Genomic DNA, 7,220 nt, shown 5'->3' on the forward strand with positions numbered 1-7,220 from the left:
CAGGAAAATCACACAGTACCAGGAATCGTGGCCTAGCCAAATTGATACACACATTTTTGGGGGGACATAATTCAAACCATGACATTCCACCCTTTGGCCCCCCAAAAAATCACATCCTTGCAACATGGAAAACATATTCACCCCATCATATCATAGCAAAAGTCTTAACTCCAAGTCAAAAATCTAAAAGTTCCTCTTCATCTGTGAAATCTAGAATACAAGTTATCTGCTTCCAAAGGTACGATGGCAGAACAGGCACCAAGCAAGTTAGCAGAACACATTACATTAGCCTTCAAGGCTTCGAAAATAATCCTCTATTCTCTAAGACATTTTATACAATAGCCCTGCCCTCCAAACTCTAGGTATTGGCCACAGTCTCTGGATTTTGCGTGGAGGCCCCTGGACCCTGGGCTTCAGCTCCGCCTTCCAGGCCCACTGGGACAGGAACTCTGCTCCCTTGGATTTAGGAGCACCATTCTCCTAGTCCATCGGAGTGACAACTCCACCCTTAGAAACACCAGAGGCCATGGCTCCACCCTTTGAAACCCCTGAGGTCATGGCCATATCTTTTGAGGCTGAAACAGCTCGGCTTCTTGTGTCCCTTGTCTCTTCAGCTTCTGCTTCCTATGACCTCTCGGCCCTCGGGCCTCACTCCAGCAACTGCTCTGCTGGGACAAGTGTTCCAAAGTTCAGTAGCTCCACCAGTAAGTGCCGGGAGGCACCCCACTCCGCCAGAAAGCCTCATGCACACAGGCACTCAGCTGTCTCACTCCGTGAGTTGGCTCCAGTGTCGCCTCACACTGGTCTCCTGGTTCTGCTGCTGTTTGTTCCCTGCTGCCGCCACTTCTCTGCTGCCCTAGGTTCTCTGATGTTGCTGGTCCTCTGTCACTGCCACACGTCTATCCATTCACAGTTTTAGAACTGCTTCCACATTTTAGGAATCTGTTAGAGCAGCACCCCACTCCTGGTACCAAATTCTGTCCTAGTTTTCTAGTGCTGCTATAACAGAAACACCACAAGTGGATGGTTTTAATGAAAAGAAATTTATTTCCTCACAGTCAAAGTAGGCTGAAAGTCCAGATTCAGGGTGTCACCTCCAGGGGAAGTCTTTCTCTCTCTGTCGGCCTTCTCATCAGTGTTCCCCCAGACTAGGAGCTTCTCGATGCAGGGACCCCTGTCCAAAGGACGCGCTCTGCTCCTGGCACTGCTTTCTTGATGGTATGAGGTCCCCCTGTCTCACTGCTCACTTCTGTCTTTTATATCTCAAGAGATTGCCTCAGGACACAATCCAGTCCTGTAGATCAGGTCTTGCCTTACTAACACAACTGCCACCCATCCTCCCTCATTAACATCATAGAAGCAGGTTTACAACATACAGGAAAATCACACAGTACCAAGAATTGTGGCCTAGCCAAATTGATGCACACATTTTTGGGGGGACATAATCCAAACCATGACACCAAGCATGATGTCCTTCTCTAGGAATTGATACCTCCAGATAACATGTCCAAAGTACATGAGACATAGTCTTGGCATCCTTGCCTCTAAGGAGCATTTTGGCTTTACTTTTTCCAAGACAGATTTGTTCTTTCTTTTGGCAGTCCATGGTATATTCAATATTCTTCGCCAACACCACAACTCAAAAGCCATCAGTTTTTCTTCAGTCTTCTGTATTCATTTTCCAGCTTTCACATGCACATGAGGTGATTGAAAACACCGTGGCTTGGATAAGCTGCACCTCAATCTTCAAGGTGACATCTTTGCTTTTCAACCCTTTAAAGAGGTCTTTTGCAGCATATCTGCCCTATGCAATACATTGTTTGATTTCTTGACTGCTACTTCCATGAGTACTGATTGTGGATCTAAGTAAAATGAAATCCTTGGCAACTTCAATATTTTCTCCATTTACCATAATGTTGCTTAATGGTCCAGTTGGAAGGATTTTTGTTTTCTTTATGTTCAGGTAATATTTATATTGAAAGCTGTAGTCTGATTTTCATCTGTAAGTGCTTTAAGTCCTCTTCACTTTCAGCAAGCAAGGTTGTGTCATCTGCAGATCGAAGGTTGTTAATGAGTCTTCCTCCAATCCTGATGCTGTGTTCATATAGTCTAGTTTCTCAGAATATTTGCTCAGCTTACAGATTGAATAAATACGGTAAAAGGATACTACCCAGATACACACCTTTCCTAACTTTAAGCCATCCAGTATCCCCTTGTTCTGTTCGAATGACTGCCTCTTGATCTATGTACAACTTCCTCACGAGCACAATTAAGTGTTCTGGAATTCCCATTCTTTGAAATATTATCCATAATTTTTTATGACCTACACTGTTGAATGCTTTTGCATAGTCCCTAAAACTGAGGTAAATATCTTTCTGGTATTGTCTGCTTTCAGCCAGGATTCATCTGACATCAGCAATGATATCCCTTGTTCCATGTTCTCTTCTGAATTCTGCTTGAATTTCTGGCATATCCCTGTAGATATACTGCTGCAGCTGCTTTTGAATGATCTTTAGCAAAATTTTAATTGCATATGATATTAATGATACTGTTTGATAATTTCCGCATTCTGTTGGATCACCTTTCTTTGGAATAGGCATAAATATGCATCTCTTCCAGTTGGTTAGCCTGGTAGCTGTCTTACAGATTTCTTGGCATAGATTTGTGAGCACTTCTAGTGCTGCTTCTGTTTGTTGAAATATCTCAGTTGGTATTCCATCAATTTCTGGAGGCTTGTTTTTCACCAGCGTGTCTCTAGCCATACCACCGTGAACCCACCCTATCTGGTCTGATCTCAGAAGTTAAGCAGGGTCAGGCCTGGTTAGTACTTGGATGGGAAACCACTTGGGAATATCAGTTGCTGTAGGCTTTTAGCCCTCCTGGTGCAGAGGTTAAGAACTCAGCTGCTAACCAAAATGTCGGCAGTTCAAATCCACCAGCTGCTCCTTGGAAACTCTGGGGGGCAGTTCTACTCTGTCCTATAGTGTCATTATGAGTCAAAATCAGCTCAACAGCTAAGGAACTTGCATAGGGTTAAACAAAACTCTTTTTAATTTCTTTCCATTTTACATGAGACTGGTATGATATATTTCAATTCCATCTTTTTTAAAACCCATGAATAACCATACCAGACCCATTGCTGTTGAGTTGATTTGAGTCATAGTGACCCCATGAGATTTTATTTATTACTATTGTTGTTATTTTGGAACCCTGGTGGTGCAGTGCTTAAGAATTTAGCTGCTAACCGAAAGTTCGGCAGTTTGAAATCAACCAGCTGGTCCCTGGAAACTCTATGGAGCAGTTCTGTTCTGTCTTATAGGGTCACTATGAGTGGGAATTGACTCGAAGGCGATGTTTTTTTTTTTTTTTATGCTCTTTTATTTCATTAATTATTTTATAACTGATAAAAGATAACAGAGATGATTGTGATATTGATGTATGATAACATAAGACAAAATTATATCTATGACTGTTGCATATCCAATAAATTAAATCTATTTTTTCCTTCATGTGGAATTTCCTTTCCCAATAGCTAACCTACTATTTACTCAGATGTTTTTTTGAAGATCTTTCAAGTTTTCAAGGGAAAATTGAGTACTGAGCAGCATACGACGCCAAATGTGTTACATAGTTTTTCTTAAAACATATGATTTTTTTAAAAAACAAATTATGACTTGTTAATGCTGCAATTTAAATATTTCAAAATATGCAAAACGTTAGCATAATTAGACAAATTCAGGTTCTCTAGTCTAATAATGGAGCCCTGGTGGCATGGTGGTTAAGAGCTTGGCTGCTAATCAAAAGGTTAGCAGTTTGAATCTACCAGCCGCCAGCCACTCCTTGGAAACCTTATGGGGCAGTTCTACTCTGTCCTATAGGGTCGCTACGGGTCGGAATTGACTTGACAACTTTTTTTGGGGGGGTTATTATTTTATATAGTTAATTGTCGTTTGGTTTTACCCTCATTTTGAGCACTTCATTTCTTGAAGTGTTAGCAAAACAAGTAGTTATTGCAAGATGAGTTATAAAAATAATTTGCCTCTGCCTTATAATATGTGTATATATATTTTTTAATCTAGAAATATCTTTATTTAAATATGTTTCTTAGAATATTTTAATGGGCATAGAATTTTGGATGGCAATTAATTTATTTTTAGCACATTGATAATACTCTTTCACTGTCTTCTAGCTTCCACTGTTGATATGGAAAAGCCAACTGTCTTTTGAATGAAATCTGTATTTTTTTCCTCCAGACGCTTTCAAGATGTTTGTCTCTATCTTATTTTTGTTTGTTTTGTTTTACTTATTTATTTATTATGTAGTTTCAGAATGATATTTCTAGGGTTTTATTTTTTTTTTTCTTTTACCTTCTTTTCTTGGAACTTTTTAGACCTCTTCAGTGTATAAATTGTTATCTTCCAAAAATATGTAAAATTCTCAGACTTAAATCCTCAAATTATTTTCACAGCTCCACTCTCTCATTATTTCTGGACCTCAATTAAAAATAGTTTAGAATTTATCACTGGATATTCTGTTTCTCTTAATAACTTTCATAATTTCATGTTTTCTAGCTTCAGGCTACATTCTGAATGGTTCTTTCCGACCTATTATCTAGTTCCTTATTTCTATCTTTTGTTCTTCTTAATCTTAGATAATATCTTCCCCTTGGTTTCATAATTATTGTTATGTTTTTCTCAGTACTAGATTTTCTATTTATTTCCTCTTGAGTTTTCCAAGTTTCTTGAAAAAATTTCAAATTTTTTTTTTTTTTTAATTATAACAGTGACTGTTGTTTTATTATGTCTGTTTGATGCATTCAGTATCAGAAGTTGTATTCACTCATGTTGTTTGTTTTATCCTGTATGTCTAACTCAGGGTGTCTTGTTTCCACAAGAGCCCAGTTACCTTTGCCTGAGAGGTGATCATTTATTTTATTTTAAAATGTATTGCAGGAAAGATAATATTTTGTTTCCTAAGAGGCCTGGGAATACTATCTCTCCGTGATAAAGATTCAAGCCTTAATAGTCCCTTTACTCTCCCCTCTATCAAATAATGCAAATGGGAGCAGCATTCTCACTGAAGGCTAACTAAGTTAGGATCTTCCTTTACTCTAGTGGTGTAGATTTTGGGAACCCAGCTTAATATCCTAGGTTAATTTATTAAAAGGTATCTCAACTTTCACAAATTAGGGGCTTTGATTTTTTACTTTTCACCTAATGAGGCCACTGAAATTGCTTTTCAACTTCACAGCTTTTGCTATTAATTGACAAGTACCTTTAAAGTATAAACAATTTTATGTACTGCTGTCTTTCCCAAGATTTTTTTCCTGGAAATATCTCAATATCTTTAGATATGGTTACCTCTGAGTGGGAAAGTAGATGGTGGAATTGGGGAAAACACGGCTTCAACTAAATAGGTACTTTATACTTTTTGTACTTTAGAACGGGGGTGGTTTTGTGGATACTTGTTATTATTATTAATAATTTCATAACAATCACATGTATTTTGTCTTCCAAAATTATTATATAATAACATAACTTATAGAAAATATTTCACCTAATTCAAAAGCAAATGGTACTAGAGACATAGATTTAGAAGTTTTTAGCATGTAGGTGACAGTTTTATACATGGGAGTATATGAAATTTCCTTGGAAGAGACTGTAGAAGTAAATAAGGAAAATCAGAAACAACATCCTGGAAAAACCAACATGTAATGGGTGTAGAGAAGAATCAGTGATTGAAGAAGCTGGGGTGGAGGAAAGCAGGAAAAAAATGAGTAAATCATCATATCCTGAAGTGAAGGAAATAGAAATGTAAGAGTCATCAATAATGCAAAAAGAAGCAGAAGGATTTGACTTGTAAATAAGCTGTTACATTTATCAGTTAATGGGTGCACTGTTTGTCAGAATGACCATGTTACAGTTTGATGAGTGGTAAATAATTCTAGAAGATTTTTAAAAATACAGATTCATAAGCATCATAAGAGAGTCTTCTAGCAAATAATGCCAATCTGAAAAGTTTCTAATTTCAAATGGATGTTTTAAATACTTACATTTATTGATTGATTTTCTTTGCATTGTTCATACATTATGTTAATATCTTGTGGTCTTGCTACGTATCAGACATTATGTCAAATAATTTGCATCTATTTTCTCCTTTAATATTCAGTACAAACATGCAAGTCAGGTATTATTATATTCATTTTATAAATCAGGGACTGAATACTAGAAAGTTTAATTAAGTTACCCAAGTTCCAAGAGCCAGAATTACTCAACCTAGGATAAAACACCCAAGTTCCCTAATATGCTTCCTATTACTTTAATTAGATTTTATGGCTTTACTTACTAAATATGCACTGAGGTCTCTATGTGGTGCAAAATGTTAACATGCTCAGCTGCTAACCAAGAGGTTTCCAGGTACAAGTCCACCCAGAGGTGCCTTGGAAGAAAGGCCTGGTAATCCACTTCTAAAAAATCAGCCATCGAAAACCCTATGGAGAAAAGTTGTACTCTGACATACATGGGGTTGCCATGAGTTCGAATCAACTCAATATTAACAGATTTTAAATATATATTAAATCAAATTTTGGGGGCCAATTCAAATGGTTGAAGAGACTAGACCTGATATTCCTGTCTTTAAAAATGATTGCGAATGAAAAAAGATGGATTGACATAAACCCACACAGTTTTCACCTTTAACTCGCCTATCCCTCAAAAATAAATGCTGTCTTTCTCTGTCTTTATACTTTATTTGGACAAGGATAAAGAAAACATTGTATTTGTAGAATAAAATTTATTTGTAGCCATGTGTCTGTTTTATCCTACAAGACTGAGTTTTTCTAAGATATAGATAGATGATAGGTGATAATAGATAGATAGACAGACAGACAACAGATAGATAGATTTGTATCCCCATTGCCTAGCAAGGTGTTGTAAGTTCTTATTAAATGGTTATTGAATTGAATCAATACTGAAATTAAAATAAGATGATGAAGAGGAGAAAAACACAAATAATAGGAGGGAGAATATGCACGCATATATAAGAAAATAGTTTTTAAGTACTGTAAGTACCACATAGAAAGATGCTGTGATAAATGCAAACCAATGATAATCACACCATCACCAGTGCTATTTCTTGTTTTCAGCTCAGCCAAGCAGCACTCAAAGGCAAGAACAGTTTTGCAGCTCCTGGGAATGTAATATTTAGCCAGACTTGCCTTG

The 7,220-nt window shown here is 37.2% G+C and overlaps 1 pseudogene; it reads left to right on the top strand.

Annotated features, from left to right (window-relative positions):
• The first annotated feature begins 2,750 nt into the window (after positions 1 to 2,750).
• Positions 2,751 to 2,869, top strand: LOC111820321 (uncharacterized; annotated as a pseudogene).
• Positions 2,870 to 7,220: the final 4,351 nt, after the last annotated feature.

This window comes from Trichechus manatus, unplaced genomic scaffold, assembly GCF_000243295.1.
Source record: "Trichechus manatus latirostris isolate Lorelei unplaced genomic scaffold, TriManLat1.0 scaffold00002, whole genome shotgun sequence".
Taxonomy (NCBI): Eukaryota; Metazoa; Chordata; class Mammalia; order Sirenia; family Trichechidae; genus Trichechus; species Trichechus manatus.